Source organism: Narcine bancroftii, chromosome 6, assembly GCF_036971445.1.
Source record: "Narcine bancroftii isolate sNarBan1 chromosome 6, sNarBan1.hap1, whole genome shotgun sequence".
Classification (NCBI taxonomy): Eukaryota; Metazoa; Chordata; class Chondrichthyes; order Torpediniformes; family Narcinidae; genus Narcine; species Narcine bancroftii.
The window spans coordinates 174,309,224-174,322,319 of record NC_091474.1 but is presented as its reverse complement, the minus strand read 5'-3'; the positions used below and the strand labels follow the sequence as shown (position 1 = coordinate 174,322,319).

At 40.2% G+C, this 13,096-nt stretch overlaps 1 protein-coding gene across 3 annotated transcripts in view; it reads left to right on the top strand.

Annotated features, from left to right (window-relative positions):
• dse (dermatan sulfate epimerase) overlaps positions 1-13,096 on the top strand; it is an 89,747-nt gene that overhangs the window by 5,261 nt on the left and 71,390 nt on the right. The window contains exon 2 of one of the 3 annotated variants that reach the window (XM_069886811.1): positions 9,536-9,577. The exons of the other annotated variants lie outside the window; for them this stretch is intronic. The gene's annotated coding sequence lies outside the window, so the exon portion shown is untranslated. The remainder of the gene's footprint in view (positions 1-9,535; positions 9,578-13,096) is intronic. 3 annotated transcript variants of the gene reach the window in all.

The window sequence follows — 13,096 nt, the reverse complement described above, 5'->3', positions numbered from 1 at the left end:
GAAGTGGTGAACCTCCTGTGCCGATATTCCATTGTCAAATATCCTTCATTTATCTGCTAGGCAGTGCTGAGGCTTTCAGGAGTGTAATTTAGATGCCTCCGCTTTGGTACCCCAAAAACGTCAGATTTCAGATCATTTGGATTTTGGGCTTGATATCATTGGAAATATTGTCCAACACACACACATCATGTTCCGGTGTCTTTTTTATTTTTATTAAAATTTTCCCTACATGTGCAAAATATAATCATATTGTCATATCAATTCCATTATACATGATGGTTTTATAAAACTCCCCATAAAGATTAAAAAAGGAAGAAAGAAAAATACAAATGGTAAAGAAAGGGGAAAAAAAGAACAGATCTGGTTGTTAAGGGATCATCACCTTTTACTTGGTTCTAACCTTTTTCAGTTTTATTTGTTTATTTATTCCAAGGAGATCATGAGGTTCCAGTGTTTTGATCTTTATCTCCTCTGTTCTTGCTTTCATAGAAACATAAAAGATAGGAGCAGGATTAGGTCATTCGACCCTGCTCCGCCATTCAACGAGATCATGGCTGATCTTAAAGTTCAGTACCCCGTCCCCGCCTTCTCTTCGTAACCTTTAATACCCTTATACTGAAGAAATAGATCTAATTCCCTCTTAAATATATTTAATGAACCTGCCTCTACTGCCTTCTGTGGCAATGAATTCCACAGATTCACCACCCTCTGGGTAAAGAAATTCCTCCTCGTCTCAGTCCTAAATGGTTTGCCTATTATCCTCAAACCATGGCCCCGGGTTCTGGATTTTCCCATCATTGGAAACATCCCATCTGCATCCATTCTGTCCAGTCCTGCCAGAATTTTATGTCTCTATGAGATCCCCTCTCAATCTTCTAAACTCCAGCGAGTACAATTCCAATTTGCGCAATCTTTCCTCATAAGTCATTCCTGCCATTCCAGGTATCAGCCTGGTGAATCGCCTCTGCACTCCCTCCATTGCAAGAACATCCTTCCTTAGATAAGGTGACCAAAACTGCACACAACACTCCAGGTGGGGTCTCACCAAGGCCCTGTACAGCTGCAGTAAGGTATCCTTGTGCCTATACTCAAATCCTCTTGATATGAAGGCCAACATACCATTTGCCTTTTTAACCGCCTGCTGTACCTGCATGCTCGCCTTCAGAGACTGATGTACAAGTACCCCTAGGTCTCTCTGCACTTTCCCATCTCTTAATCTATTGCCATACAAATAGTAATCTGCCCTCCGGTTTGTATTACCAAAGTAGATAACCTCACATTTATCCACATTGTAGTGCATTTGCCATGTATCTGCACAGTCCTTCAATTTATCCAAATCACACTGGAGCTTCCTGACCCCCTCTTCCGTGCACACAACCCCTCCTAGCTTAGTGTCATCTGCAAATTTGGAGATATTACATCCAATCCCCTCATCTACATCATTAATGTAAATTGTGAACAGCTGGGGTCCCAGTACAGATCCCTGTGGCACCCCACTGGTCACTGCCTGCCACTCAGAAAACGAACCATTTATCCCAACTCTCTGTCTTCTATCTGCCAGCCAGTTCTCAATCCACATCGATACTTTGCCCCCAACCCCATGAGTCTTGATTTTGGAAACCAGTCGTTTATGCGGGACCTTATCGAAGGCCTTTTGGAAGTCCAGGTACACCACATCCACTGGCTCTCCCCCATCTATTTTACCTGTCACCATCTCAAAGAATTCCAATAGATTTGTCAAGCACGATTTACCTTTTGTAAATCCATGTTGACTCCCTCCGATCCCTTCTCTGCTAGTCATATGCTCCGCTATTACATCCTTAATAATGGATTCCATCATTTTGCCCACTACTGATGTAAGGCTCACTAGTCTATAATCCCCCACTTTTTCTCTACCCCCCTTTTTAAATAGTGGGGTAACATTAGCTACCCTCCAATCCATGGGTACTGATCCTGAGTCTATCGAGTTCTGGAAAATAATTCTTAAAGCATCTGCTATCTGAATGGCCACTTCCTTGAGTACCCTAGGATATAGATTATCAGGCCCTTGGGATTTATCTGCCTTCAATCCCATCAATTTCCCCAAGACCATGTCCTTTAGAGATACTGATTTCTTTCAGTTCCTCCCTTGCATTAGTCTCTATGTTTCCCAACATCCTTGGGAGGTTATTTATATCCTCTCTTGTAAAAACAGAACAGAATCTCCTGATTCTGACTGCAAAGGACCTACTCTGGATTTCACCAATCTTTTCCTCTTGACATATTTATAAAAGCTTTTGCAGTCGGTTTTTATATTTGCCGCAAGCTTACTTTCGTAATTTATTTTTGCTCTCTTGATTAATCCCTTTGTCCTCCTTTGCTGCATCTTGAACTGCTCCCAGTCTTCGATTGCGGTACTTTTTTTGGCCAATTGATATGCTCTCTCTTTGGACCCAATGCTGTCTCTAATTTCCCTTGTTATCCACGGTTGAGTCACCTTTTTTGGTTTATTTTTATGCCAAACCGATATAAACGATTTTTGCAATTTCTCCATTAGATCTGTGAATGCTTTCCATTGTCTATCCACAGTCAACTCCCCCATAAACACCACCCAATCAATCTTACTCAACTCCCGTCTCATACCATCATAATTCCCTTTATTTAAATTCAGGACCTTGGTCTCGGTTTTAATTTCATCACTCTCCATGTCGAGTGAGAATTCGATCATATTATGATCGCTCCTACCCAAAGGACCTCTCACAACAAGATTGCTGATTAGCCCCTTTTCATTGCATAATACCCAGTCTAAAATGGCCTGCTCCCGAGTTGGTTCCTCGACATATTGGTCTAGATAACCGTCCCGTAAACATTCAAGGAATTCCTCCTCCTGTATTTTTACCAATTTGACTGACCAATCTATATGCAAATTAAAGTCTCCCATGATGACAGCTGTTCCCTTATTGCACGCTTTTCTAATTTCTCTTTTAATGCCTTCCCTCACCTCTACACTGCTACTTGGAGGCCTATATACCACCCCCACTAACATTTTCCGCCCCTTGCTATTCCTCAGTTCTACCCATATAGATTCCACATCTTCCGAGTTAATATCCTTCCTGTCAATCGTGTCGGTCCCTTCTCTCACCATCAATACTACCCCACCCCCTTTTCTTTCTTGCCGATCCCTCCTAAATATCGTATACCCCGGGATGTTAAGTTCCCAGGCTTGCCCACCCTGCAGCCATGTTTCTGTAATCCCAATCAAATCATATTTGTTTATCTCAATTTCCACAGCTAATTCATCTACCTTGTTCCGAATGCTTCTTGCATTAAGATATAAAGCCTTCAGATTTGCTTTTTTCACCCTCCTTGCTCTTTCTGATTTTTTTTTTACTTTTGCTGCCTAACCTAACTTTTCCTGTTTTATCTTTTCTGTCCTTTGCCCTATCATACAGGTTCCCACCCCCCTGCCACCCGACGGCTGTACCAAACCTAGCTGCCAATCCTCCCCTTGCAACAGCAAAGTCTCTGTAATGCTCTCCCATAGACTCCACCTTCTTTTATGCCCCCCCATAGACTCCACCTGTCCCAACTTCTGACCAATAGCCTATTGCCTCTTAGACCCTCCCCATCTGATTGTAACAGAACAAACTAATTAAACGGCATTCTCTGGTTCACAGTGCAAACACATAAAGACATAACACAGTCAAATGATACATGTATTAGAACTTGTACACGTCAGATACATCTATTAAAATAAATATTACTCTATATTTCGGCATATAACTCGAGTCTTGAAACCCTCAAAAACTTGGCGTCGATTTGTTAACAAGATGATCAAAAAAAACGCTCAATGTAATTTGACATACAAGATGACCCTTGAAGCACTGCCCTACCGCCGGTGCCACCACTCTCCAACACCTCCCCACTGCCACCATAACCCATCCAGACATTTTACAATTGTAGAGCTGAAAGTCCCTGCTCCCGCAAGGGAGCGGACACGTAGCCATGGTTCCTGCACCATGCACACTTGGGCAGCGAGGTGAGTTCTTTGATGCGGACGGCACCGCACCTGATACTGAGAATGGACTCAACTGCCATCGACTCTGGCTGCAAAAGATTCTGAAGACTTGGATCCAGCCCAGCAAGAAGCAAAGGTTTTTTTTTTGTTTTAAACTGTTTGTTTTATTTAATTTGCAAATTTGTTATTTGGCAATTGGGGGTATTGTAACAAAATTTTAGTTGTTGCTGGGTGGCCCAGACACCAGTCTCCATCATGTTCCTTGCATAAAATTGTGGGGAGTGGGTCAACTTGTACACCTGATGTATGATTAAAAATATGAAAATGAGGCTGAAAATGTTGACCTGACATGTATGAAGGACAACTTGTATGCCAAAATATATGGCATTAATAACTAATAGAGACATGGGGGGTTGTTTTAACAGTCATTCTGCAGTCTCCCTGCCCCAGGGAAGAAGATGTTCCTTAGCCTGGTGAATCTGGCCCCTGTATTTCTTTCCTGATGGGAGTAGCTGGAAGATGCTGAGTGTGAGATGTTAGGGTCCTTGTAGATTTTGCAAGCTCTCATTAGACAAAAATCACATTGATTAAGGGTGGTGGTGGGAGGGAGACCTCCGTGATCTTCTCTGCTGCTTTTATGGTCCTGTGGCTTGACCTCCAATCCGATGCTTTGCAGCAACCATGCCACACTGTGAAGTAGCCAGTCAGGATGTTCTCACTAGAGCTCGTGTAGAACGTTGACAAAATGATGGGTGGTAGCCTTGTCCGCCTCTTCCTTCTAAGGCTGTTGTGCCTTCCTGACAAGTGAGGAGGTGTTATGTAACCAGAATAGGTCCCTTCTTAAGTGGACTCTGAGGAACTTGGTGCTTTCCACTCTCTCCACTATGGAGTTATTAATGTGGAGGATGATCATCTTTGGTCCTCCTGAAGTCCACAATCATCTCTTTTGCCTTGAACATGTTGAGACTCAGATTGTTAGTCTCACACCATTTCACGAGATTAACCCCTCCTCCCTTGAAATATTGTATATACATTGTATTGAACAATATTGTGGCTATTACAGAGACTTTGCTGTTGCAAGGGGAGGATTGGCTGCTTGGTGTCTAAGGTTTAGATGTTTCAAAAGGGATAGAGGGAAGTTTTAAAAAAAAAATTAAAACATGCGGGTGTCGCATTGCTAATCAAGGATAGTATAACAGCTGCCGAAAGGGAGGACTTCACGGAAGCATTGTCTGTCCAGTTGGTCAATGAAACTGCATTCTCCGATCCTTGGTGCAAAACATGCACACACACAACCGGATACAACTCGCATACAGACAGGCAACACTTTGAAAAGACAAGTATTTGTATGAATAAATAAATCTTGTTTCATAAATGTGAGAATCTTGGATGGTTAGAGTGAGTAGTTCCTTTAGTCATTCAGCACTCTCACTGTTCCTCACCCTGTTGGTTCTCCTGACAGGAGCAGCTGAAAGATGCTATGTAAGGGATGGGGGGGGAGGGGGGTAGAAAGAGGGAAGGTTCCTCATTGATTTTGCGCACCCTTTTCACAAAATGATCCCAGTAGATCTGGAAACTTGACCCCAATGGAACTGAATGTGACGATGCAGTCGTGGTCAGTAGCGTGAGCAGGAATGGGCTGAGCACACAGGGCTTTGGTGAACCAGCATGATGATGCTTGACATTCTCCTACCAATCCAGACAGACTGTGGTCTTTCCATTAAAAAGTCCAGAATCCAATTACTGAGAGGGATATAGAGTCCCAGTGAGGACAGCTTCTACACCAGCCACTGGGGAATGATCACGTTAAACACTGAGCTGAAGTCAATGAGCAGCAGCCTGGCATATGAAGTGTTATTCTTCAGGTGGGTCAGGATGGAGTGAAGGCTATTGTATTGTCAGTGGAATAGATTCTTCAGTTAATATGGGTAGAATTCAGAAATAAAATTGAGTAATTGCTCTATTGGGAGTAATCTATGGGCCCCCATTAGCTTCTGGGCCACTGAGGAACATGTAGGTAGACTGATTTTTGGAAAGGTGCAAAAATAATAGTCGATGGCATGGGTGGCTTCAACTGCAACCTCCTTGTGTAGAATTTATGTATGTGCAGGAATGTTTATTGACACAGTGTGTGCACAAGTTGATTGGCATGGAGTGCATACTGGAAATGGACTGGTCAGGTGGCAGATCTCTTAATGGGCAAACACTTTGGAGATGGTGACTAATACTCCCTGACTTTTGGCTTGGCCGTGGACAGGGATTAGAGCAGAAAACATTGGGAAATGTATAATTGGGGGTAGGTCCCAATTAAATCTTGAATCTAATTAATGTGGTATAAGGCAGAAACTTGGAGAGTAAATTGGGAACAGTTGTTTTCTGAAATGCTCAGCAGAAATATGGAGGATATTTAGGGATCACTTGCAGAGATTCTGGATATGCTTTAAGCACTGAGACAGGGAAAGGATAGTAAAGAAAAGGATCTTTTGTTGACGAAATAGAACAGCTAGTCAAGAGGAAGGAAGCATTTGTAAATTGCATAGTTTGTAGCTGCGCACTCCGCGAAACAAGACACACATGCGAAGTGTAGTCAGGTTAAGCTCTGAGTTTTATTAGGGCTCAGGCCCGACTTTTATACTTGCACTGTGCCTGGTGTGGTCCCCCTTGGCTGACGTCACAACATGCATAACAAAAGTGGGTGTCCCGCATGCGGGTACTTTCCTGCATAACAATGCCCTTCTTCCCCGTGTGCTGTCCATGTCTGTTGGCTGTGCAGGAAGGCCATCGTCATTTTGGGGTTGCTGACCTTTAAGCTGCCCTTGCCATTCACCACTGGTACGCTTGTTGGGCCCAGTGCTGCTGCGCAGGCTGCTGGTCTTTGGTTGCACTTGCCCCCAGGAGCACAGGCTCGATTGCCACGGCGATGGGCCACCACAATTAATTATTTCATGACAGAATCTGTTAAATATTCGGATTTGGAAGCAAAAATCAAACTGGTTGTGAGAATTATAAGATAGGCAGGAAGCAACATAAGGGACTTGGTTGAGCTAGAAGGGGACATAATAAAGCTTTAGCAAGCAGGATTAAAGAGGATAGCTAGGGATCAAGAGGGAACATGTGCCTGGAGGTGAAGGGTCCTAAATTAATGCTCTGCTTCAGTGCTCAGCAGGAAGAGAGACCCAGGTGAATGTGAAGTCATTGTAGCATCGCCAAATGTGCTCGAGTATGTTGAGGTTAAAAAAGGGCAGTGTCGGAACTTTTGAAAAATATTTGAATTTATCCTTGGGGCCAGATGGGGTACACCCCAAGTTACTATGGGAAGTGAGGAATGAGATTGCAGGGCTGTTGACATTGATCTTCACATTGACGTTGACCACAGGAGAATTGTTCAAGAAAGATAATAGGGGAATCCTGAGAGTTGTAGACAGTGTCTTGCATCAGTGGTGGGAAAACTGTGAAAGAGGATTCTTAGGGACTGAATTTACAAGCAATTGGAGAAGCATAGATTTGTCTGGGATAGTCAACATTCATTTGAAAGGGGGAGGCCATGTCTCATGAGTCTAAATTGTGCTTTTCCTGGAAGTAAATGTCGGTTGGGAGATGTTGTTCTCATAGATTTTGATAAGGTACTTGACAAGGTTCCCAATGGGAGGCTCAGTCGAAGTCACGAGACATGAAATTCTTGAAAATATGCTGAATGGATTGGGAATTGACTTTCCACAGAAGACAAGGTGGTCGTAGAAGGAGCATATTCAGATTTTCAGAATTGTTGTCAGAGTACACGCATGACATCACATATAGCCCTGAGATTCTTTAGATGGGCAGGAAAAAAACTAATTTCTCAGACCTATTACTTTAACTCTAATGCTCACAAATCAAAATAATTCAGACTAAAATTCAAAATTAGAATGCTTGCTTTGCATACGCAGCCACATGTCTAAAACTCTCAGCAATTTAGTGCTTGGATCATGCAACAAATCATTTTAACAAGCAAACTTCACATCACAGTACCTTTTCTTGCACTCATTTGTGAACTGTGGTCTGACGTTACCAATAATTCAATACTATTTTGCCAGTCAAACACATTGACACAAAACACAATGAAGAGATCTGAACTGGGATGGGATCTCAAATAATTTCATCTTCAAATTACTTGTACTGATAAGTTACAAGAAATGGAGGTTAGAATTACCAAAGCAGAAATGGAATTTTTCTGGTCTACCCATTCATGTTCTTCACCTTAGACATGCATTAAAGCCCAATATGATTGGATCGAAGATATTGCAATATAAATAATAACTAAAGGGGGTACACAATAAATGTTAGGTGCATAATTGCACACTAATTCTTTACATTGCATAGAAGGTGCCCTCTGCTTGTAATCTCCTTAGGAAATTGACGGGGATCTGCCAAGACACTTGCCCTTATTTGGCATGAATCTCTTCCCCATCATTGATATGATGTGATCATAGTGTTAATATGCTTGATAATTCAGCTGTGAGAGTTGCAAACAGGGGGCCATTGCTGTAAAATAATAGGCTGGTCATTTGAAATTAAGGTACTTAGAAATTTCTTGTCTGAGGCAAGTGAATCCTTGAACAAAAGCGATGAAGGCAAGACCATTGATATAGTTAAGGTGGAGATGGACTAATAATATGAAAGATGGAATTAGAGGATTTGCAAGAGACCTGATGGTCTGCTCCTGTTTTATGTCTTTTCCTGCACATCGACAGCATCATTTGAACAGTCACGAAGGCTAAAATCACAGTGGAACATGTGATATTATCAATCTTGTTGAAACTAGCCTCTGAATCAGTCAAGGTTCTTTTATTGTCATGTACCGAAATGCACAAAATGTCTTTACTTTTGTGAAGTCCATAAAGGCACACATAAGCTCCACTAGCCCAGCACTGAATTACAGCTGAAATGGTTAAGGGTCATCATTCCAGCATAATCCTGGATGGACTGTGAGCAATTTCAGCAGATGAAAATGGGACTACTGTGCCTCATGGGTTGGGCAGGATTGGTGGAGAGAAAAGGAGAGTTGTGATGAAAGGTCTCAACCTGAAACTCCATTTTCCTCCACTGATGGTGTCTGACCCACTGATCTCCAGATTCCAGCTTCTGCAGTCTCTTTGGTTAAATTTAAATTTAGACATACAGCATGGTAACAGTTACTTCTGGCCCATGAATCTGTGCTGCTCAATTACACCTACAAACCCAGTATGTTTTGAAGGATGGGAAGAAACAGGAGCTCCCGGAGGAAACCCATGCAGACACAGGGGGAATGTACAAACTCCTTGCAGACAGTGTCAGATTCAAAACCAGGTCACTGATGCGTAACAACTTTGAGCCAACTGCTTTGCTCTCCATGTTGCCCCCTACGTTAGCCATGCCAGTGTATCTTTGCTATCTCGTTAGTTCTGACCACAAATAGTCAAATCAGTTTACCATCTTGTCCAGTAAAGTCTGTGTCCCTTGTATTTGAGTTGAAGGTTGGTGCAAGGAGTTTTCTTTATTTTTCTATCTGTTTTTTTTTAGTTCTATCAAACATGTATAGAAGAGGAGTAACATTACATTCAGGTATTTACAAGTGTTTAAGAAAAAGAACATATTAGTATTTAACAAATGTATATTAACCTGAAATTTCTTCTCTTGTAAAATCCAAGAGAGAAAAAAAAAAATTTTTATTATAAATCCCCTCTAACTAATCTTTTTTTTTTTTTTTTTTTTTTTTTTTAAATAAATAAATAAATAAGGGGAAGAGGGACTGGGCAGTCCATTCTGAGAGTAAAGTAGGAAAACCGGGTTTCTTGCTTGAAACCAAATTTACCATAAAGAACTAAGAGAGAATCCAATATAAAATTAGATTCTTAAACTTAATCAAATTTAGGAGTTGGACATTTGATACATCTTTTAATTTTCTCCAAACTTAAACATGACGTGACAGCAGTGAGCCGTTGAAGTAGAGTAGGTGGGTGAGGATCCATCCGTTTAAGTAATATGGTAATTACTTGCTGTGCGAAGCAGACATATGCCCAATCTCTGCTGGTATGATTCCAAAAATAGCTGTTGATAGATTTGGTTGTAATTCTAATCCTAGAACTTTTAGGGTTTCAAAGACACCTTTCCAGAGATTATCTAACTTTGAACAAGCCCAAAATATATGGGTTAAAGTGGCTACTTCAACTTTGCACCTATCACAAGTACGGTTTACATTGGGGAAAAATACAGGCCAACTTGTCTTTAGACATGTGTACCTGATGTACCACCTTGAACTGAATTAAGAAATGTTCGGCACAAATTGAAGTATTTACTAGTCAAAAAATGTGATCCCATTGACTGTCCGGAAGCAGTTATTGGAATTCCAATTCCCATGCACCTTTAATTTTATTCTTGGATGTCAGCCACGAGTTAAGTAACCAATTAACCCTTTTTGAAGTGGATGCACCTAAAAAAGGTTGTCTACCATATTAGATGGGCAAACAAAAGGATAATTTGGAAGTAAATCCCCAATTTGCAAATACCACCCAAAAAATTGTGCCTTGCTCAATCATATTTGTCTGCTAACTGATTGAAAGACGTTGAGTAGTATCCTGCAGATAGGTCGTGTACTCCTTTAGTTTTCCATATTGAAAACGCCTGATCGATCAACGATGCTTTTTTTAAAAAAGAAATTAAGATTATTTTACTAAATGAAACAATTATTAAACCCAAAAAATTTACAAAACTGGAACAAAATCCTTTTTGTATGCTTAAGAAATGGGAGTTTTAAAGAGATCAGGCATCAAAAGTACAGGCAAGGATTTGATTGAGCAGATCAGTAACAAATCCCAGAGTTGATGGAATTATAATCATGGAATAGGGCTGTTAGTCAATTTCAATGCACAGGCTATGACAACTTTGTACATTTCATTTGTGTTTGGAATTTGTTTTTAATAAACATTGCTGCACTCCCCATAGTTGCAGGTGATCCTTTTTGAGTTTGCACAAAATCAATATCATGCGTAAATCAGCATTGTGAATCAATTTGACTTTTTTTCCCCCATTTGAACCAAGAGCTACTCTGTGGTTGTAAAAGATCTGCTGATATTTTGGCTGAGATTGGATTATAGAACAAAACTGATCTGACTTGCTGGATAAATTCAGAGACTTTTGGGAAGCCTCTGTAAAGTTTTGTAAATTTCAGTTCATTTAATATTTCTTCTCTTCAATGGCTCCATAAACAGAATGCCACCTATGTCTTGCAAGGGAATAAATGCTAAAGGAAAGACTTCTGGTCTCTTATTGAATGTACTATATTGGAAAGTTCATAATTTTCCTTTATATTTTACGTGTCATGTGTGTTGGCTAATAATATTGTTGCATATCATTTAGAAAATTGATCTACAGAAGTGTTTGAGCAAAAGATGAAGAATAATCTTGACATTTTAATTCTTCCCATGATTTGCTGTTGGCTGATGCCTCAGATGAGGGAGGGAGGGAGGGAGGGGCAGAAATCAAGTTTCATGTCCTATTTAGGCAGGCTTGTTTGTTGATGTAACTGTTACAAGACTATGGCGGTGCTGCATGAACTCTGATTAGAACAAGATATTGGAGCAGAATTGGGCAACTTAGCTCATCAAGTCTGCTCTGCCATTCCATCATGACTGATTCATGTCAACCCCATTTTCCTGCCTTCTTGTTGCAACCCTTGATTCCCTTCCTAATCAAGAACTGATCCATCTCTGCCTTAAATATCTCCACAGCCATCCATGGCAATGAACCAGCGATTCATTGCATGAACCAGAGACGCTACACAATTATATTTGGGGTTTTATCTCTGTGTTGCACCTGGATTTACCTAGGTTAACAAAGCTCTCGTCAACATCAAAAGGATAACAGAAATAATATTTGTGTTCATCAAAAATTCCTGTTTTAAGAAAATAATTGGCACTTTTTTAATATTTGTGTGTGAAGAAATGATGGTAGCAATTTTAGAGTAAAATCCTGTTCTACTTCAAAATGCTCTTCAGCCATTTTGGGTCCTCTGTCCTTTTGATGTCAGCAAGACCTTTGTTAACCTATGTAAATCCTAGTGCAAACCAGAGATAAAACCCTGAATATAATTGTGTAGCACAAATGGTGGAGCATCACTGGTTCATGTTTCATCTTGTATTCTTATGTGTGAGTTCTTAGACAACACATGGATGAAGGAAAAGGTTCTTTAAAGTTGCTGTAAATAGCACATGAGACATGCCATGAGGCTGCAAGCCTCCATTACAGACCTTGCATACTGTCTCTTGCTCTGTCAGATTTCCATGTGACACATTTCCTTGCTATTACTAAGGCCAACTTAACAAACTTTGGGAATCTGGCAACAATAATTTAGGAATAACACTTTCAAAATTTCCTAACAAAAACAATTCCGGATTTAAAGGAAAATTCACTCTTGTTATCCATTGCAGAAATGTACTAATAAAAGGGTTAACCTTTGAACAAGACCATGTAGAATGAAGAAAAGTTCCAATTTCTGTTCCACATCTAAAATACTGATCTGATAAATCCAATCTTCATCTACTCCATTTCTGACACATAATATATAATTGTTCTATAATTATAATGAAATAATCTATATCCAACATTAGTAGTATTTGTCATAACTACTTTACACAAATTCTGCCAAACTTGTTCATCTATTATCGAGTCCAAATCTTGTTCCCATCTTTCTTTTGAATGAAACAAACCTATTGTGAGTATCTGTTCATATATGCAATTGAAGTAATTTTTTTAACCATTCTATCAACCATAATTTGTTCCAAATTTGAAAGATCTTTTTAAAATCATTCCCAGTCCCAATTTCTCTCTCTCATATAGGCCCTCAATTGAAATCATTTCCGGTCCCAATTTCTCTCTCTCAATTGAAAATAACAAATTAATGTGTTAAAAGGTATACCATATTTAATCATTAATTGATCAAAAGACATCAATCTATTATTATCATAACAATCCCCCAGATTAGAAATTCCTTTATAATACCATATATTTTAAAAAGGGTTATCTTTTGGGGAAAAAAAATAAAGAATTAATTATTGGTGTTTTTAATGAAAGAGTATATCCATC